Raw genomic sequence first — 23,105 nt, 5'->3', positions numbered from 1 at the left:
AAATATCTTCTTGTTTTGGTAAAGTCCAACAATAAACAGATATGACTGGCCTTATGGATTTAACTACTTTTTGCCTACTTAGGTGATTGTCATGGTATATATTTAGGCTAGGATTATAGAGATTTAAGCAAGAAAAAATGGGCTTAAACCGAGTGTAAGAATTTTATTAGTTACAGCAAGCTTTCCTGATTATCATAGTGATTTAAAAACTGCAAACTGCACAGTAACAGTTGTTTCCTAATGAGTCTTCAGCATGTGCCAGACATGGTGGGAAGAGGCTTATATCTCACGTAATACTCGTGACAGCCACATGAAGGAATTCAAATGTGAACTCCCATTCACATCTAACAGATGAGGAGCCAAGGCTCAAAGAATGGTATGAAACTTGTCTATCACCAAGGTCTGGTACTTGGCAGTACTGGAATTTACAATCCAATGCTCTTGACTCCAAATTTTGTCTTCCTGACCTCTATGCATTTCTGTTTATGCTATTACTGAGTGAGAGCAAAACCTGTCTACTCTGAAGGAACAAATCAACAAAATAGTTAAATAGAACTGACCTGAAAATATAAAAGAGAATGACTTGTTTTAATTAAAAATCATTCTCCTTTTACAAGTCTTGGCCTATACAGACTGCTAGTCTGTCTTTTATGGTTCTCATAACCTTCTCACTTTCTCTCTTGTGCTTTGTACTATTTCTGCCTGAGACACTGTCAGAAAAGCAGTTTCCTCAAAAACCAGAAGACACTGTATACTGAGAACATGACATTAATAGAAGTGGGAAAAAGGGCAATTTCATGATAATAGACTGATTCTATTGATGGAAAAGTTTACCTTAAACCTCTCCTTTCCCCATCCCACTTTTCTCACAAAAATAGCATCCCTCACTCCAGACTTTCGTAAGTATTCTATAAAAAAAGATAGTCCATTTGAAACTCAGACTTGAAGATAGTGCTTAAAAATAAATAAACAAAAGAGAGGTTATGAACCTGATCCATTAGTAGCCAATCAGGGGCTTTCATCCATGAACTTTCTCTGAAGTAGGCCATTGGTATTTTAAGTGCTTTTTGATGATGGAAAATAAATTACTAATAGGAGACATTAATATGGAAAAATGTTGTCAGTGAAAACACAAGTAGTGAATTTAGTTGCTCAATCTGATTTTAACAGAAGCTAAAATCAAACATGCTTTTAAAGATACTTCAATATTTTTAAAATTTATATATATATATATATATATTCTGTTGTTAATTAAGAAGACAAAATTGCTGAGAATGAGCTGCAATATGTGCCAAGGACTTTTTTCTCCTGAGAAACGGATGTCCTCTGTAACCCTGTGTGTCTGTAATCTATCCAGGGGGCTGAAATACTTTTCCATGAAAGAATTTGGGTGGGGGGAATTATAAAATGTTTGTTCTAAATCTCAGTTCAGAGCAATATCTGATAAAAAGATGAACAGGCTGGCAAGTAAGATAAGATATCTTAGAATCAAGAAGAGCTTATTTATAGCTAATACTAAAATGTGTCTCTACAGCTTGACCAGAAGCAAGGTAGCATCTCTGGAAACTTTTACCTGTTAGGAAGGAAAAAGTCCTAGACAACTATCTTTGATGAAAATTGTTGCTGGTATTAATAATTTGGATTTACTCTCTTATTCCATACTTCAGTGTACTAACTGTATAGAAACTTTTACATGTATTCTGAAATTAATACCTTTGTTTATGAGATAGAATAGAAGCTATTTTAAAAATTAAGGTAGACTCTTTTATATGTTGATGTCTGCATATTTACTAACTGACTCATAAATTATTTTAACTAGTTGTACTGGTTTCCTATTACTGTTGCAAAAATTAACACAAACTTAGAGGCTCAAAACAGACACAAATGCTGTTGTGTCTGTTACAACACTGAAGGTCAGAAGTTCAGCATCTCAGGGCTGAATCCTTCCTGGAGGTGTTAGGGGAGAATCTGGCTTCTTTTATTTTCCAGCCTGTATTCCTTGACTAGTGGGTCCTTCCTCCATCTTCAAAGCCGGCAGTGTAACCTCTTTCATTCTCTCTCTCTGCTTCCATTGTCATATTGCCTTTTCTGGCACAACTGTTAAACTCATATACAACCCTTATGATTACATTTGACTCACTCAGATAATTATCCTTATCTCAAGATTCTTAATTTTACACATCTGCAAAGTCCCTTTTGCCCTGTAAATGAACATATTTACATGTTCTAAGGATTAGGACATAGACATGTTTGAGAGACTGTTATTCTGTCTCTCACACTAGCTAAGCTGCTGGGTATAGATACCTTCTAAATCCCATTCCAGCTGAGTCTAAACATGACAAAATGTTTTTCAATTTTACTACACAATTAATAATAAATATATGCATGAATTCTCACTGTAAACTATGCAAATATTATGATAAAATCAAGTGTTACTTCACCATCATATTTAATTTCCAGTCCCTTCCCTCAAGTAACCACGATTATCAATGAGCAACTTGTATGCTAGTAGGACTTTTTACGTATTTGCATACATATTGCTGTTTAATCCTGGTACATATAATTGATTTTTTGAAAGTATAAATGAGATGCTGTACATTTTTATGTTCAAGCAACTTTTTCTCATATTTTGGAAGTTCATAGAATGAATATAGTATTAATTAGCATTTCTCCGTTGATGTTTTTCTTATTTTTTAAAAATAAGCACTTTTAATTCATGCTGCAATACTTATGTATGCCTCTTTGCAGAGTTGTTTGAGTAGTTCTTTAGAGAAAATCTCTAAGATGGGAAGTGATGAGGCCCAGGATACATGTTTTAAATAATTTAACAAATGCCACAAAATGTCTCTCCGAAGTAGCTGCACCAATCTGCCACTAGCACTTTTGGGGAGTTTCTTGTCTTCCTTAGGCTCAACAGCATTGGATATTATAATGCTTTTTTCCAGTTTCCTAATCAAATTGTGTTTAAAAATGGCATCTCGGCCTGGCATAGGTGGCTCAGGCCTGTAATCCCAACACTTTGGGAGGCTGAAGTGGGCGGGCTGATCACGAGGTCAAGAAATTGAGGCCATTCTTGTCAACATGGTGAAACCCTGTCTCTACTAAAAACACAAAAATTAGCTGGGCGTGGTGGTGCACGCCTGTAGTCCCAGCTACTCGGCAGGCTGAGGCAGCCGAATCACTTGAAGCCGGGAGGCAGAGGTTGCGGTGAGCTGAGATCGTGCCACTGCACTCCAGCCTGGGGACAGAGCAAGACTCTTTCTCAAAAAAAAAAAAAAGGTATCTTATTCTCACTGTAATTTTTATTTCTTCCTGACCAATGACGTTGCAAATTTTCTAATGCTTACTGGTTATTTAGGTCTTCTCTTTTGAAATTATCTATTTACATTTTGTCCCATTTTTGTGGGTCTTTTAATATTAATTTGTAGTAGTTATTTTTATATGCTGTATACTGACTTTTTGCTTATTATGTACATTTCAAATATATTTCTCATTTTTGTTGTTGGGTTTAATAATCTATTAACAGCATCTTTTAGTATAAATAAGGTTATAATTTTTATGTAAGCAAATTCTTTTAATATTTGTTTTTATATGTTATTGAAGATGACCTCATTTATTCTATGTTTATAGATACATTTTTCATATTTATCTTAAACATTGCTTTATATTTGTATCTTCAATTTAAAACTTGTTTTCATGATTTCTGCGAGGTAGAGACTTCACTTTTTATTATTAAAGTTAACATTCACTTGGCCCCCACCCCATTTTTTGAATGCTATATAATTTTCTCAGTAGTTTGAAAAGTAGTTTGAACTACATATTAGTCTGTTTCTGAAGTCTTTATTCTGATTTATTGATATCCTATTCTATTCTTATTTTAATACTAGCCAATTTTGATTTCTTATGTTGTTACTATGTTTAGATATATTTTGATAATCCCTTGTCTTTGTTCTTCTCTTTAAAAATGTCTTTTATATTCTTAGGGTGAAGGGCCGCCTACATAAATTTTTGAATAAGCCTGTCAAACACCTTCAGAAATCCTGCTGGAATTTGGATTTGGATAATACTAAATTTAGGATTAGTTTTTGGAGATAATTATAATAAATTTCTTAATTTATTCAGAATGTCATTTCTATTATTATGGATAATTTTATGGTTTTCTTTATAAAAGCCTCAATATTTTTAGTTAATTTATAAGTACTTCAGAAAGTTTAAAAAATACTTTTATTTATTGTCTTAACACTCCAATACAATGTTTTAATTAAGAAGTGATAACAAAGAAAAAACTTTTCCCCTTGTTTCTGTTTTTTTTCCCCTTTGGAGATAGGGTCTTGCTCTGTTGCCCAGGCAAGTGCAGTGGTGCGATCTCAGCTCCCTGCATCCTCCATTTCCCAGAGTCAAACCATCCTCCCACATCAATTTCCCAAGTATCTAAGACCACAGATGGATGCCACTATGCCTGGCTAAATTTCTATTTTTTGTAGAGGCAAGGTTTTTCCATGTTGCCCAGGCTGGTTTCAGATTACTGAGCTCAAGTGATCTGCCCACCTCAGACTCCCAAAGTCCTGGGATTAAAGGCATGAACCATAGTAGCCAGCTTGTTTCTGATTTTCATCAAACATTGTGATATTTACTTTGGTGTTTTGTAGAGACCTTTTATCAGCTAATAAAGTTCAGTTTTCGTTTTCCTGAAGTATACAGTGGTGACTTGCTTTGTAATAATTTGTTTAGGCTGCTTTATTATAATTGTGTCATTGGCATTTAACTGCTGTGGCCTCAGTGAGAAACTTCTGACCTGACCGAGTGTCAGCAGATACCAAGGAAACCATTCTGCCTCTTTGAACTCTCTACCCACAATCTTGATTCCTACTTGAAGAAGATACGTCTGTAGCCTGCTCCTTTGCGCATGTGTGGATATAATGATGAAGAGTAAAACTGCTGGGCTATTTCTACTGAAATGCCCAAATTAATCACTCAGAAAGTGATTAAATCTGGCCATTCCCTTAGCCTTCGTCATCTATGAGAATTTGAAAATTGTACTCATATTTAATTCTACTCCATGTGTCAAAGAATATGAAGTGTATTCAGTGAATTAAAAAAGGGTACAAGTCTTTTTCATTTTCTCTGGAATGTTATGTATTTGTACATTATAAAAATATTTTTTCTCTCCTTTCTGGTGATTATTGGTGGGAAGGGGAACCAGCAGCATGTACTCAGTTTGTTCTTGAATTAAAAATATAGTGTTCAGGAGATCTTGAAGAGTTCTTCCATTTTAATTTTTTGAATATATGCATAGGGCTTGGCAAATGTCTAATTGCCCCCTCTGAGACAATGCTTCAGCATCTTCGTTTCGCTGTTCACATTCATATCACTTCTGCTGTCGTTTGCTTAGCTATAATTCAGTCACCTGTAGCTATGAGTAACTGTAATGGAAACTGGGAGATGGAGCCCAGCTGGGTGTCCAGGAAAAAGAGAAGACAGGTTTTGCTGAATACCCAGCCGTTTTTGCTATAACTAATAGGTAGCAGACCCAGACTTCGAACCCAAGTCTTCTGCTTACAAAGTCTATGTCTTCTTTTAAATTATACAATAATGTCTTTTATTATATGCTAAATAGAATCACAAATTAGTCTTGACTCATTATAAATGCCATCTGCTGAATCTTACTCATAAGTTACTGTCATAGTGAGACTGATCCAGACTTCATTATTAGCACCCTTTATTATTCTGTCTTGCAGAGTACTGCCAATCTCCTTTCCAACTGCCCAAGCCTCCAGCCCTATGCAATATTTCTATTTTATTTTCAGTGCTTCTGCATCCAAGACTTAAACTGGAGCACTTATCTAAGCCAAGTTCACAAGAATAAGTTTCTCCTTTGTTCATTATTTTAGATATTACATTGTGGTATCTCCTCTTGTTATCCAGAGGAGAATCCTGTTGCCTCCCAATGGACTCCTAAGGGAGCATTATTTGCTTTGATTGGGATAGAAGGTCACCAAGACCATAAGAAAATATACTTTACTCAACAAGATGTGGGTATTCCAATCATTTTGTAGTGGACAAGTTTTACCTCTCAGGCTTCTGTGTTATATTTTGAATAAGCTACTAGAACTTGATGGGAAGTTCTAGTATGGCAGAAGTCTAACTCTGAAATTAAATAGAGTTTGGGAAAGCTTGTTTCATTTTAATTTTTCCACAGTATAAATCATAAAACCCTTACACAGATCACCAATCAAATGCATTATTGCCCTCCCAAATTACCCTACCATTATCTTTGCTAGCTCTCTTTTTGTTTAATGTTAGATGTACCATCATCAGCTATGTTTATGAAGTAGCTGAATAAGAAAAAGTCCTGGTCAGTATATTCTGAATTACCAAAAATTTTTAACCAATACATTACTAAACTAGCTATATCTTCTTGACTGCCTTTTCAGTCAATATCTACTGGTTATTTGTACTAATTTTTGTCATTTTAACTTTGTGGCATTGCAACAAGCATTTTGAATTTTCTGTAGAATTTTTTCCTGAATGTCTATAAAAAATGATGTATGTGAAATGCAAAAGTTTTCTTTTGTTTTTATTTTTTCATTGTCATCATAAAGAAATTCTCCTTCAGTAAGTTGAAACAGTGAATAAAAACTTACCTAACTTATCACTTCACACATTATGAGACTGGGAAAATATAGCACTAAGATTCTAGACATATATCTTACAGTTCATAAGAGCAGTTTAGGATAGTAAAACTCTGATTTTTCTAGGTCTCACTGTAAATCAACATGCAAAGCCATGAACTGTATGGTCCAAACCTGAGAGCTGGAAGGATCTCAGATAAACTATTTTTAATGAAGTCTCTTACTGAACATGATTGAAGGACAATATTTTATATTATTAGACATCCATTTAGGTACTCATGCAGCACTGTGAATATTTTCAGTCTAAGCCATTAATATCTATTAATACTAGTACTTACTGCTATGGTAATATTAGTGGCTCTTGCCCTAGTTCTTACCTGATCAATTAATAGTAGCCATTTATCCTTTGGGTGCCTTCTATGATGGCATTTTCCTGCTGCCATATGCCCATGAGTCTGTAAGTATTGTTCAATATTTAAGTGACATTTAGTTCAATTCACTTATGAGGTTGGCTTTGATTTTAGTGCTGCTTCTTCCTTCATTAGCACAGTCTTATTGAAGAAAAACAACTAATACCTGGTCATGCATCACAATTTAAATGTGCTAATGAGGCAAATATACCTACCGAATGAAAAACATATTTAAAAGCATGGCTTTGTGTATTTTTCTTAAGACACAAATTGCTTTATTTAGAAATTCTTTTCCTAGTGGTGTTAGAAGAAATTTACAACACGCAAGATGTCAAAGCCCTTCATCTTTTCTCAGTGCAACCAACTAGGACTATCCAATAAAAGTAATAAGATTCTAAAGAACTAATAGGGAGATAGTACACCAAAGTCATCCAATAGTGTGAAATTGCGAGTCTTAAATGGGTCTTATACTGGGCCCCTATGACTTAACAGTTCAATCCCATCAAACTAGTAAATGTAATTACTTTCATCTTTTTTAGCAATTGAGATTAGATCAAACTGGAAATCAAAGTGATTGTATTAAATGACTGTGATAATAATATTTTTTCCTGGAGGCAAACAACTGTGGCTAGGATTATTAATTCAGAAAATGCTTGGCATGGTGAAAGCACCAGTAACTTGCAGTTCTGAATTATGTTCCTCTTTTTTCCTTTTCACCAAATTCTGTCTTAGGGGAGTTCCTTATAGGGGTGAATTTCTATCAGTTGTGTATGGGCCCAGAAAACTGACAGAACTCGTGCCTCACTGAGGGGATGGTTATGCCAGAACACAAAGAGAGGAACCAACACTTGTCTTTGGTTGAAGACTCAAACCGATAATATTTACTTACTGTAATTGACATTTTTTTCATTTTACTCCTAAGAATCTAGCTAAATAAACCATATTAAAAGTTTTATGCCAGTTAGAACAGTCTAGAAATTCCAGGAATTTATCAGTTTTGTCTAATAAATTAAATAGTTATATCAGAGTTTAAACAAATAATATTCTTCTAATATTTGTTTTATAATTGAAATTTAATTCTGAAAATGATAAATAATATAGGAAATAGTTTTGTCTTTTTCATCTTTTCTTAATCAGTTTATGAATATAATTTACATGAAGTAAAATCAGGGATATTTCTATAAATTTGACAAAGCATACAGTCATTTAATCACTACCACAATCTAGATAGAGAACAGTTTTATCATTTTATCACCACCCTCTCTGTTCCCACCAAATTTCTTTTGCCTCTTCATAATCAACCTCTCTGAACTCCTAATCTGAGATAACCATGATCTGTTTCTGTGACTGTATTTTTTGTCATGTAAATGGAGCCATATGGTATGTAGCCTTTTGAATCTCATTTGTGAATCATCCACGTTGTTGGGCATATTAGCAATTTGTTTGTTTTATTTGCTGAGCAGTATTTCATTGTGTGACTATAACTCAGTTTGTTTATCCAATCATCTTTCTGCCAGTGCTGAAAGACATTTAAGTTGTTTTCAATTTTTACTGACTGTGAATAAAACTACTATAGACATTCACATACAGGTTTTTGTATGAATCTAAGTTTTTATCTTTCTTTGGTAAATATGAGTAGGATTGCTAGTCATGTATAACTATATAAGAATTATTTTGCATACTAAACATACAAATATAATAAACTATATTTGTATGTTCCTTAGTTAATTACTTTAAACACATGGTTTTTTAAAAAAGTCATTGGTAACTCTAGCTTAGCTAATCTGACGCATACCTATCATTTCTTTATCATATTATAAAAATTGCCCAGGTTAGCTTTGTTCACTAATGACATCTTTTTGTCTTGACTAATTTCAGAATGAAAATATAGAAAATATTTTTTAAAACAAACTACACTACATTTTTTAAACTGGTTTTATTATGCTACAATATACTTTTCTTGCCTTTTGACAACAGATTCATTCATTGTAAATTTAAAAAGTCAGCTTAGATAATGGAAAGACACATTAGATAATGGGAACACACAAACCAAAAACTCATCTTAGGTCCTTTGTCTATTAAGTAAGTGCTTGTAAGGACTACTAACATGTTGGTGGATATCTGGTGTTATCTTCACATGTTTTATATCTTCTGATCTATTTGATCACATAAGAGGGAGGGATGGGAATGGAGAGGGTCCAAAGACAGACAGAGAGAGAGAAGAGAAAGGAGGGAAGGAAGTAAGGGAGTAAGGAAAGAAGAGGATAAAAATCTGAATGACTCACAGAGTACACACTCAATGTCAGTATGTTTTACACTGAATGACCAGTAAGCTAATAATATCGGTATATTTAATGTTTATAAAAGGATAGAAATACTGAAAAATTTTATATTGATTTACATTTCATTTTTCTGCCCTTCAAGAATGGTAGGAGTGGAGGTCTTTTCAACTATGTTTATAACATTTATGCTTGAAAGAAAATGCCTTACTTGAAAATATGAATTCCACACTGAGATATAGTCATCAAGTATAATTTTAATTTTTAGGAGCTTTTAACAAATGAAAGACTTGTTGATTTCTTAGCACAGGCATGACACATTTATTTTAAGTTGTAATAATTATAGTTAACAATAGTAATAATTGCCTGTGTGAGATCTTCCTCCTTGCACAGCATCCAGAAATTGCCTCCAGGCAGAACCCTAGGGTAATCATAGCACTCACCTTGCTGTCTTCTCTTTTATCATGGAATTTAGTCCCGCGCTATCCATTGCATAAACTAATGTTGTTTAACAGATTTTGTCCAATTTTTCAGGTGTCTACATGAAAAGGGTAATTTTAATTCTAGTTATTCATCGTGGTAGGAATCAGAGATCAACACAAAACTTTTTAATGAAGGGTACTGGTATTCTTCCCCTGTAAGCACAGTACCCTTTAGTGTTTTTCAAAGTGTGGTCTACAAATGACCTTCATTATTATTTCCTGAGGAATCTATTGAATGCAGATTCCTAGGCCCTAGTCCAGTATTTGAAGGGAAAGGTAGATATCTAATTTGAAAAGCATTCCAGATGATTCTCAGGACTGGCAAATTTTCAGTATTCTGGCTTTGGACTGTCCATTTATATTCTGTAATACATCACCATTTTCTTAGCTTGCTAAAATAAAGGGTATAGAATGCCAGAGCTGGACTTCTTTTAAAGAGCTCAGGCAAAGCAGCTCATTTACATAGAGAGCAGAGCTCTGGAGATCAAGACAATGAGTTTATTACTTGAGTTCCTTTCACAGCTGCTCCCTGAAGTATGGGCATTCAGTCTGTGTTGTAGGTATATAGGTAGTGTCTCCTTTATATCTAAAGATAGCACATTTTCACTAGGATTACCAGCTCCCCGCAATGCCTAAGAAAAATTTCCTTAAAGTAGCATGTGGGGTGGCATCAACCACTGAGTGATGCACTTAGATGACTATAGAAAGAGCCACCTGTTGTTCTAGAGATGATGCCATAAAAGACATAATACTAATGAAAACAACTGCTCAGAAGACAATTATAATGGCAAAGGTATCTGTTTTATTCCCTCCATTTCCCTTTTCTGCTTTCTTTCTCCAATTCATCCAGACACCAAGCTTTAGTATTAGTCACTTAATGAGTTACTGACTGAGAATACCTGCATTTGAACAGAACATATCCACAAATAAAATATTTTAATAGTAAAAAGATAATGGTAGAGTTTCCTGGCAGTAGTAACAAGCATATGGAGGCTATTTCATCTGTGAGAGAGTGTGCATGTGTGTGTACTCTGTGTATGTTAGTGCTTCAGAGATGCTTGATTTCCTAAGAGGCAAATCATAAGAATTACACGTATTATGACGTATAGTCCCACAATAGAATTTTATACAGACATTACAAAGAATAAAGTACATTTATATATGTATGCTGGTGTAAAAACAAATAATAGCAATAATAATAGATTAGCATATACATAAAAAAAGATACACATTATATTACCAGCAGTTGTCTCTAGAAGATGAATTTTGTGGTGGAAAATTTTTCTTTTCAAAGTTAATTACTTTGGTCATGTTTGGATTTTGTATAAATACTAAAACTCAGGGGGACTGCCAACTTTGCCTAAGTAAGCCTTGTCTGATAGATCCATAAATTAAGAAACAAAACATAGCAGAGTGTGGTGGCTCACGCCTGTAATCCCAGCATTTTGGGAGGCCAAGGTGGGTGGATCACCTGAGGTTAGGAGTTTGAGACCAGCCTGACCAACATGGTGAAACCTCGTCTCTACTTAAAATACAAAATTAACCAGGTGTGGTGGTGGGCACCTATATTCCCAGCTACTCGAGGCAGGGGAATTGCTTGAACCCAGGAGGCAGAGGTTGCAGTGAGTGGAGATTGCACCATTGTACTTCAGCCTGGGCAAAAAGAGCAAAACTACATCTCAAAACAAAACACACAAAAAACCAAACAAACAAACAAAAGAAACAAAACACATCAGCTTAAGAGTTTAAGTATTTACCATATTTAATTAAAAGAAAAAGTGCCTTATCTTAAGAACATAAAGCTGAAACACTCGAGTACATTTTCTGTTCCACAGATACTGATCGTCTCACTCCCAGTGAGTTAAAGGAAGGTTTCATAGAGAAAGGGAAGGGAAAAACTTATAGAGTGATGTCTGGGAGAAAGGAAAGAAGAGAGTATGACATGAGTATGCAACTGGACTAAAGTATTAAAAGCCAATTTGAAGAAGGTGATTTATAACTGTGATGACAACAGCAGAAGTAATAACTGTTGCATTTAGTTTTCACATTGATTCCTGTGAGGACACAAACTCTCTGAACCTCAGTATCTTCCTTCATAAAATGAGTATTACAACAGTGTCTAATTTGTAAGCTCGCTGTGAGAATTGAATGACAAGGTGGATATACAACACTTAGCACAGTGTTTGGGACACAGTAAGAACAGCTTGCTTGTTGCTTATGGTTATTATTATACTCATTTTGTAGATGTGGAAATTGAATCTGAACCTTGACCAATATCCAAGAACTAGTAGGTGACACAGATGTGGAAACTGAATCTGAACCTTGATCAATATTCAAGGTGACAGAGCTGATATCTGTGCTTGGGCTTGTCTGTTTCCAAATCTGCTTCAATATTCATGTACAACAGTGACAATTTAGAGTCCTGTATAAACTCCTTGCATATTTCACCCATTTTTATTATTGTCTTTAGAGCAGTGAAGTACGAAGATATCTAATTAAGATCTATTGTGATAGTATTGGTGATGCATTTGTTAGAAACATCAACAAAAACAGATTTTACATTTTCTAAAGACAGGATCATGTTCTATAGGTAGAATTTTAGGTTGGAATGAATTTTTTTATAGAATAGTACTTAAGCATAGGGTGTGATCACCTTGCTTTCAAAGGTTAGTTAGGAGAGATCAGCGTGTTGCCTGTGCAGTGACTCTGGCACCAAAGTGACAGATGGCCCAGTCCAGGTCTCTGACCAGCTTCTTCCTGTCTACTGCTTTCCTGGCATAGTAACTTTGCCAATGTAATGGGAACTGCTCCAAGGAAGAGCTTATGGTGTGGTAAGGCAGGGCATGGTATTGCCTTTGCTACCCATGATATGTAAGGATAAATTAAGACAAGTCACCTTCACCAGGGAAAAGTTGTGCTGAATGTTGAGCTGCCTGGCCAGGAAACATTTTTTTTTTTTTAAATAGGGAAATCTGTTGTCGTGTGTGCCTTGATGGAAAATGCAGAGCCATAACATAGCAATGTAGTGTGGTGCTGACTCTAGTTCAGCTTGTCCTGAACCATTGATTTCTTAGCTTTGGATGCTAAAGAGAAACTCCTGGGTCAGTTATTCAAACTGAAGACATATCCCCTGATGCAGGAGGGGGTGAGAAGTGAGGGTGGAGGGAAAAAGTAGCAACAATAAAGCTCACAATGCAGACTTTAGGAGCAGCCCATGTGCCTGGCACAGGATGATTACATGATGGGAAGACAAGCTTCACTTGAACACAACCCAAAAACCAGAGGGGCTGAGTTTGACCTACTCATCTCTCCTGTCTGGCACCACCATCTGCTTTGAGCCAAAGTTGCTGTGGGACACAGTGGTTGGTATGTCACCTGGTGTGTACCTGTCTGTCTAAGGCTACTAAGAGGGAATTTGAAGCAGAAAGCAAATTCTTGAATGTCAGTTGCCCATATAAAGTGAGTTGCTATTCTACCAAATCTCTGAACAAAGGAAAATTGTGAATTTGTAAAGCTGACAGGAAAGTGTTCATTCACTTAGCCACTTAGGAAGAGCCTGGTTCTCTCATCTTCAGGCCGGATCTATGATGAAGAGCAGACCTTTGAGCCAATGGGCCTGCAGTGAGAATGGCTGTTGCTACACACTCAGAGGGCCAACATTTTTCTGTATAAGCAGGTAGCAGGAGTGTGGGAAGGGTTGAGAAAACAAAAAAGGAAAGGAAAATCAAGTAGTGAATCAGTAGGGAGGTGAGTTTGCAGGTGAATTTTCTCAAATATGCAGCTGCAGCCACACTATACTTAAAAATTTGATGACTCTTATTATACCATCATGTAGCAATGGCTATCTCTGGTAGTAAGATAATCAAATTATTTGGGAGGTAGTATTTCTACTTTTCTATGTACCCTAGTTCTTCTACAATAAATATATATTACTTACATAGGTAAATAAGTAAAGACCCCCCCCCCAATAACTTGTATTGAGTGGTAGCTATAAAGAAACATAAAGCTGTGAGCACTTATCTGTGCTTTGTGAGCTTTAGAAGATGATCTGAGATCTTATGTTCCTCACCATGTCCTTTGCCTCCCTTGCCAGGTACACATACACATTGCTCCCAATCAACTTTCAAAGAACACACTTGTGCAAATGGAGAAAGATGTGTAAAGAAAGATAGTGCAGTAATTTCACTTTGATTTCAAATGAGGGATTTTGTTTAGACCTCTTAAAAGAATTTTACAGTGGTTTACTAGGCATTATCCTTGAGTGACATCAAAATATGATTGTCTTCTAGTACTTTATAAGGAATTAGGTAGGCTTGCTAGCAGCCTGGTTTAAACCACACAGAAAGTGAAGGAGACAGTATTTCAGTTTGTGAACGGCTCATGCTGTTCAAGATCAATTTGTTTATGTGTACCATATATACACATATATATGCATTTATATATGCCTGTATATTATATATGCATGTACATTATATGTATATTAGTTTTAAAAGATCAGATTCAGAGATAAGGCACTATATTTTGTCTTTGTTATTTGTGTATTTTTTTCCATTTTATGGTGCCTTGAAGCAACAAAAGATGTTGACAAAAACATATTTTTTTATACCAGCTAAGAAACCTAATATGTGGAAAATTAAATCGGCTGTTCCTTTCTGAGCCTTTTTGGATATCATGGATGCATGCTTCTTATTTGAATGAAAAGAGAAAAAAAAATTTTCAGAATGCTCAAAATACTAGGGATTTCTGGTTGCTTTGATTTAATTTCTTTTAGAAAAACAGCATTGCCATTGCAGAAAATTAACAAATAGATGAATCCATTAAAATTCTTCCATTAATTAAAGGGAAATTGTTTCTCTATTACACATTACTGCAAAATCACTGTAGTAACTACCACAAAAATCAGGTTTTTTTAGTTTTGCTTACCAGTGGTATAGAGAAGACAACACTATTCCTCTTCTATTCAAGCTACTCTCACAGATAGCAACTTGAAATATTTCCATATTTATTAAGACCACAGAGAAAGGCTTCCTTCTATAAGATCCTGTGAAAATCAGTGTTGAAGAACTCCTTAGAGACTGAGAATTCATTAGCGTCAGTCAGTGGAAAACTCATTTGACCATTCAGAAATATGTACTTTTAAATTTTGACTCTTCTTCTCCAGCTGGTAGTTTGTAGCAAAAGACAAACTAGTGGGCGTTTAAGAGAACAAGGAATGGTACAAATCTATGCATTAATGCATTGCTTTGATCTGGCTTAAAAGTGATTTACCATTCCATTTGATTTTTCCCATGGGAAATAACAAAAAAAATGCTTCCACTGGCTCCTGGCAAAGTGCTTGTTTCCTTCAAGGCTGACCATCTCAGGAACACACCTGCACTCTTGCAAAGATTTTGTTCACCGGAATGAAAGGGAGGCAGAAAGACATTCTGACACATTCCAAACTGCTTGGAATATGCCTTGTATTAACAAATCCTCTTGCATATTAGATCATTCTAATTGGAATGTCTGCTAATGTCTTTCGTGAACAGGAACCTTTGTAATTTTAGTGAGGGGAAGTAGTGACATCAACAGCTTTCACTAGATCTAAAAAAATATTTAATCATCATAAACAATATAATTTTTTTACATTAATGACGAAATGGATTTTGGGGGGTAAATAACTACAGGAAACTGCTTATATATTTATTTGAAAAACATAGATCAAAACATCTAGTTCTTTACACAATACAAAGCACATGGCAAGCACTCTATAAATGTTTATTAAGTGATTAACTCATTGACTGTCAAAACATTTGCATTGATGTTCAAAACATTTTTTTGGAGCTGGATTTTATGTACAAAGATCATGCAAATCAAATCAAACTAAAAGTAAAATGAACATTATACAAACAATGCAAATTTCTAGTGAAAGAGGTGTTAAGAACTGTGAAGGGTCTGAGATTTTACTCTATTTACAAGTTAACAAAGTTCATGGATGCTGGCAGAAGACATGAGACTCCAGAGTCAGATTTGAAAGTCAGTTTATTATTCACCTCGATAGTAGTAGCCAGAGTATCTGCACTTTGTGTTGATTCTCTGAACCTCCATTCTCACTTGATGATGCAAGGAGAGCCAAATGATATCTGTACATATAGAGGATTAAATTATAGGCAAGGAAATCTGAGCTTTGGGTGCCGAATTTTTTATAAAGGGTAGTAAGTATACTTTCTTTTTGCTCTCAAGTGAGACATTACCTTTATTATACTGCATAGTAATTATGCCAGCCCTTTGCTTCAGAATATTACATTTATCTTACAAGGGCATAAGCAAACTGTCTCTTAGGCCTGGTGGGAGACATTATTTTCCAAGACTGTTTGCTATGTGGATACACTTGAACTAATAGTCCAGAACAAAGAGCAGTCAGTGACTTACTTGCAAGATGTGTAGAAATGTGAGAAATACATGGAGAATTTTCCCCCAGTAGAAGCATTTGCTTGGCTGTGATATTAGATGCTAGTCTTAGGCATTGTTATAGGTTGGTGCAAAAGTCAATGTGGGTTTTGCCATTTAAGTAATGGCAATTACCTTTGCATCAATCTAATAGTACACTCCAGACAACCAACCATTTATGCGGTGAGTCGGTGAGTCAGTGAGTCACTCATTCATCTAGTCAATGAGTTTTAGTCACCTAAAAAGCTTTCATAGAGTGCTTGCCATGTGCTTCATATTGTGTAAAGAACTAGAGAAACAAAATAGAAGAATAAAGTTTAAAACCACTAGTGAAAAAATAGTAACTAAAAAGATAATATTAATAATAATATTTAGCAGAGATAATGCTGCATGTTCACCATAGTTTTCTTTTCCTGGGTACACATAAAGTCTGTATTTCAGCCTTCTTTGTACTTGTCCTTTGGTTGGGGCCATGTGACTTAGTTCTGATCCATTGGATGTGGGTGTAGTGATGTAAAGTCGTAAGAGACCATGTCTTTCAAAATATCCCATAAGACCCTGCAGCTCTATCTACTTCTGCCATGGAATCCATGGAAGCCAACCAGAGCCCCAAAAGATTCATTATCTCCTGTTCAAAAGTTAGGAAACAGCATCATAATACAATGTACTAAATATGGTAATAAATGTGATACACATTGAGCATTTCTAATCTGAAAATATGAAATGCTCCAATATCCAAAACTAATTTTGAGACCAACACGATGCCACAAGTAAAAAAATCCTACACCTGACTTCGTGTAATTGGTCACAGTCAAAATGCAGATGGATAAAACACAATTTATTCAGTTCTCTGAAGGGAAAAAGATTCATTAACAAATTTGCCAGCATCATTGCTGATGATAACCTGATGTCAAAACAAATCAATAATGCTGATAAGACATCACTGTTTGGCGTATTGCCTCCTAAAGACATTGACTACGGTTGATGAGACAGAAGCTACAGGAATTAAGGCCGCTAAGGACAGAATAACTGTGCTGAGATGTGGTAATGCGACAGGCACATGTAAGTGTAAACTTGCTGTAATAGGCAAAAGCTTGCATTTTTGTTATTTTAAAGGAATTAATTCTCACTAGTCCATTATTATGCAAACAAAAAGGCACAGATCGCTGGGGACATGTTTTCTGATTGGTTTCACAAACATTTTGTACCAGGGGCTTGTGCTCACTGCATGAGAAGCTGGACTTGATGATGACTGCAAGATTTTTTTATTCTTGACAACTGTTCTGCTCATCGTTCAGCTGCAATTCTCACCAAAAATAATTTATGCCATGTACTTTTCCCCTAAATGTGACCTCATTAATTTAGCCATGTGACCAGGGTATCCTTAGATCAATGAAGCATAAATATAAAAAAAATTTCTTGAATAACATGCTAACAGCAGTGAACAGAGGCATGGGGTTGAAGGTTTTCAAAAGGAGTTTAGCATGAAGAATACAGTATATGCTACTACTGATGGTTGTGACGCAGTAACTAAAAACACAATTATGCATGCCTGGCACAACCTCTGGGCTATGATTATGTTCAGTGATGATGAACAAGTGGTGATTTTGGAGGATTCTGCATGCCAGTTGAGAAAAATTATATTTGACCTGCTGAAATATGCAAAATTATACCTTCAATATGCAAAAATTATACCTTCAGAGTCCATCAGTCAGCTGGAAGAAGTTAACATCCATGAAGTTTTTAACGTCAATAATGGGGCTCCAGTTGTTCATTACCAAGAGTGAAACAGCCAAAATCAAGGTAATTGTGATAATAATGACAATGAAGATAACATCGATAACACTGCTGAAAACGTGCCTAGAAACAACGTGATGAAGTTGTGTGATGGGCTTATTGGAAGGACTAGCACAGTCTGCAATCATAACAGAACAAGAAATAATGTCAGTTTATACAATTAAATAGAGACTTCTAAGACAAAAACTGTTGTTAATGAGGCAGATGACTCTGGAGGAAACATTTTAAAAAGCCATCCAGCAGAGTGTATCCTTATCCCTAGAAGACTCACTTTCTGGTTCAACTGCTTCTGATGTTCCTTTTCACCTAAGAAAATAAAGAGTGTTTTTAGCAAAAAGCGCTGTGGAATTTTGTTAAAAGCCTTCTCTGCATCTATTGAGATAATCATGTGGTTTTTGTCTTTGGTTCTGTTTATGTGGTGGATTATGTTTATAGACTTGTGTATATTGAACCAGCCTTGCATCCCCAGGATGAAGCCTACTTGATCGTGATGAATAAGCTTTTTGATGTGCTGTTGCAATTGGTTTGCCAGTATTTTATTGAAAATTTTTGCATTGATGTTCATCATGGATTTGGCCTGAAGCTTTCTTTTTTTGTTGCGTCTCTGCTGGGTTTTCGTATCAGGATGATGTTGGTCTCATAAAATCATTTGGAAAGGATTCCCTCTTTTTGTATTGTTTGGAATAGTTTCAGAAGGAGTGGTACCAACTCCTCTTTGTATGTCTGGTAGAATTCGGCTGTGAACCCATCTGGACCTGGACTATTTTTGGTTGGTAGGCCATTAATTGCTGCCTCAACTTCAGCCCTTGTTATTGGTCTATTCAGGATTTCGACTTCTTCTTGGTTTAGGCTTGGGAGAGTGCAAGTTTCCAGGAATTTATCCACTTCTTCCAGGTTTACTGGTTTGTGTGCACAGAGTTGTTGGTAGTAATCTCTGATGGTAGTTTGTATTTCTGTGGAATCGATGGTGATATCCCCCTTTTCATTTTTTATTTGCATCTGTTTGATTATTCTCTCTTTTCTTTTTTATTAGTCTGGCTAGTGGTCTATTTTGTTGATCTTTTTTAAAAAAACAACTCCTGGATTTATTGATTTTTTTGAAGGGATTTTTGTGTCTCTATCTCCTTCAGTTCTGTTCCAATCTTAGTTATTTCTTGTCTTCTGCTAGCTTTTGAGTTTTTTTGATCTTGTTCTTCTAGATCTTTCAATTTTGATGATAGGGTGTCAATTTTAGATCTTTCCTTGCTTCTCATGTGTGCATTTATTGCTATAAATTTTCCTCTAGACACTGCTTTAAATGTGTCCTGGAGATTCTGCTACATTGTGTCTTCATTCTCGTTGGTTTGGAAGAACATCTTTATTTCTGCCTTCATTTCATTGTTTATCCAGTCAACATTCAAGAGTCAGTTGTTCAGTTTCCATGAAGTTGTGTGGTTCTGAGTTAGTTTCTTAATCCCGAGTTCTGATTTGATTGCACTGTGGTTTGAGAGACTGTTTGTTATGATTTCTGTTCTTTTACATTTGCTGAGGAGTGATTTACTTCCAATTATGTGGTCAGTTTTAGAATAGGTGTGATGTGGTGCTGAGAAGACTGTATATTCTGTGGATTTGGGGTGGAGGGTTCTGTAGATGTCTATTATGTTTGCTTGGTCCAGAACTGAGTTCGAGTCCTGGATATCCTTGTTAATCTTCTGTCTTATTGATCTGTCTAATATTGACAGTGGAGTATTAAAGTCTCCCACTATTGTTGTGTGGGAGTCTAAGTCTCTTTGTAGGTCGTTAAAAACTTGCTTTATATATCTGGGTGCTCCTGTATTGGGTGCATATATATTTAGGATCGTTAGCACTTCTTGCTGCATTGATCCTTTTACCATTATGTAATGCCCTTCTTTGTCTCTTTTTATCTTTGTTGGTTTAAAGTCTATTTTATCAGAGACTAGGATTGCAACTCCTACTTTTTTTTTGCTCTCCATTTGCTTGGTAAATCTTCCTTCATCCCTTTTTTTGAGCCTGTATATGTCCTTGCAAGTGAGATGGCTTTCCTGGATACAGCGCACCGATGGTTTTTGACTTTTTATCCAATTTGCCAGTCTGTGTCTTTTGATTGGGATATTTAGCCCATTTACATTTAAGGTTAATATTGTTATGTGTGAATTTGATCCTGCCATTTTGATGCTAGCTGGTTGTTTTGCCCATTAGTTGACACAATTTCTTTATTGTGTTGATGCTCTTTACCATTTGGTACGTTTCTGGAGTGGCTGGTGCTGGTTGTTCCTTTCTGTGTTTAGTGCTTCTTTCAGGAACTCTTGTAAGGCAGGCCTGGTGGTGATGAAACCTCTCAGCAATTGCTTGTTCATAAAGGATTTTATTTCTCCTTTGCTTATGAAGCTTAGTTTGGCTGGATATGAAATTCTGGGTTGAAAGTTCTTTTCTTTAAGGATGTTGAATATTGGTCCCCACTCTCTTCTGGCTTTTCTGCTGAGAGATCTGCTGTGAATCTGATGGGCTTCCCTTTGTGGCTAACCCGACCTTTTTCTCTGGCTGTCCTTAGCATTTTTTCCCTCATTTCAACCCTGGTGAATCTGATGATTATATGCCTTGGGGTTGCTCTTCTTGAGGTGAGAGTATATCTTTGTGGTGTTCTCTATATTTCCTGGATTTGAATGTTGGCCTGCCTTGCTAGGTTGGGGAAGCTCTCCTGGATCATATCCTGAAGAGTGGTTTCCAGATTGAATTCATTCTCTCCATCACATTCAGATACACCTACCAAACATAGATTAGGTCTTTTCACATAATCCCATATTTCTTGGAGGCTTTGTTCATTTCTTTTCACTCTTTTTTCTCTAATCTTGCCTTCTCATTTTATTTCATTGAGTTGATCTTCAATCTCTGATATCCTTTCTTCTGCTTGATCGATTCGGCTATTGAAACTTGTGTATGCTTTACGAAGTTCTCGTGTTGTGTTTTTCAGCTCCATCAGGTCACTTATATTCTTCTCTAAGCTGTTTATTCTCATTAGCATTTTGTCAAACCTTTTTTCAAGGTTCTCAGTTTCTTTGTGTTGGGTTAGAATATATTCTTTTAGCTCAGAGAAGTTTGTTATTACCCACCTTCTGAAGCCTGTTTCTGTCAATTCGTCAGACTCATTCTCCATCTAGCTTTGTTCCTTTGCTGGTGATAAGTTGTGATCCCTTGGAGGAGGAGAGGCGTTCTGGTTTTGGGTGTTTTTATCCTTTGTGTGCAGGTTTCTTCTCATCTTTGTGGATTTATCTACCTGTGGTCTTTGAAGTTGTTGACTTTTGGATAGGGTCTCTGAGTGGACGTCGTTTTTGTTGATGATTAAGTTATTTATTTCTATTTTTTAGTTTTCCTTCTAACAGGCCACTCTGCTATAGGACTGCTGGAGGTCCACTCCAGACCCTGCTTGCCTGGGGGTCACCTGCGGCGGCTGCATAACAGTAAGGATTGCTACCAGTTTCTTCTTCTGTTATCTTCATCTCGGAAGGATACCCGCCAGATGTCAGCCTGAGCTCTCCTTTATGAGGTGACTCTTTGGATCTATGGGGGTTAGAGAGCTGCTTGAGGAGTCAGTCTGTCCCTTATAGGAGCTCAGGTGCAGAGCCACGAGCTCCATTTTCTGTTCAGAGCTGCTGGGTAGGTACGTTTAAGTCTGCTGCAGCAGAACTCATAATCACCTTTTTGCCCAAGTGCTCTGTCCTGGGAAGGTGAAGCTTTATTTCTAAGTTCCTGATGTGCTGCTGCCTTTTTTCAGAGCTGCCTTGCCCAGCAAGGAGGTAGCCTAGTCACAGTGTGCCAGCAGAGGCATTGCTGAGCTGTCGTGGGCTCTGCCCAGCTGCTGTGTGAACTTCCTTGTGGTTTTGTTTATAGAGGTATAGTTAGAACTGCCTTGGTAATGGCAGTCTGCCACAGTAATGGCAGACTGCCGCTGTAATGGCGGACTGCCTCAGTAATGGCAGACTGCCTCGGTAATGGCGGATTGCCTTAGTAATGGCGGATTGCCTCGGTAATGGCATACTGCTTTGGTAATGGCAGATACCCTTCCCCCAACAGAGCTGGACCATCCCAGGTCCAGCTGCACTTGCTGCAAAACTCTCAATCCAAAGGGTTTCAGATTGCTGGTCTTTGTGGGGGTGGAACCTGTTAAGCCAGATCACCTGGCTCCCTGTTTCAGCCCCCTTTTTTTCAGTTGAATGGGTGGCTCTGTCTCCCAGGTGTTCCAGGCACCAGTTGAAACTGCCTCCCAAATTTGTGTGAGTTTTTGTGCAGAGACCCTCTGTGCTGGCTGAAACAACCATGCTGAAAACTTGAGGAGATTCCTGAGCTGGCGCTTTTAAGCTTGGGAATCTCCTGGTCTGTGGGCAGTAATAACTCATTTGGAAATGCTGTGTTCACTCACCCTCTGCATTTTGCTCGCTGGGAACTGCACTCCAGAGCTGTTAAAAGCTATTTATGACAAACCCACAACCAATATCATACTGAATGGGCAAAAACTGGAAGCATTCCCTTTGAAATCTGGCACTAGACAAGGATGCCCTCTCTCACCACTCCTACTCAATATAGTATTGGAAGTTCTAGCCAGAGCAATCAGGCAAGAAAAAGAAATAAAGGGTATTCAGTTAGGAAAGGAGGAAGTCAAATTGTCTCTATTTGCAGATGACATGATTGTATATTTAGAAGACCCCATCGTCTCGGCCCAAAAGCTCCTTAAACTGATAAGCAACTTCAGCAAAGTCTCAGGATACAAAATCAATGTGCAGAAATCACAAGCATTCCTATACACCAATGATAGACTTAAAGAGAGCCGAATCAAGAACAAACTGCCATTCACAATTGCTACAAAGAGAATAAAATACCTAGGAATACAACTAACAAAGGATATAAAGGACCTCTTCAAGGAGAACTACAAACCACTGCTCAAGGAAATAAGAGAGGACACAAACAGATGGAAAAACATTCCATGCTCATGGTTAGGAGGAATCAATATTGTGAAAATGGCCATACTGCCCAAAGTAATTTATAGATTCAATGCTATCCCCATCAAGCTACCTATGACCC

This window comes from Aotus nancymaae, unplaced genomic scaffold (assembly GCF_030222135.1).
Source record: "Aotus nancymaae isolate 86718 unplaced genomic scaffold, 86718_ANA_hifiasm-v0.15.2.pri h1tg000032l_0, whole genome shotgun sequence".
NCBI classification, from domain to species: domain Eukaryota; kingdom Metazoa; phylum Chordata; class Mammalia; order Primates; family Aotidae; genus Aotus; species Aotus nancymaae.
This window is presented reverse-complemented; position numbering follows the sequence as displayed.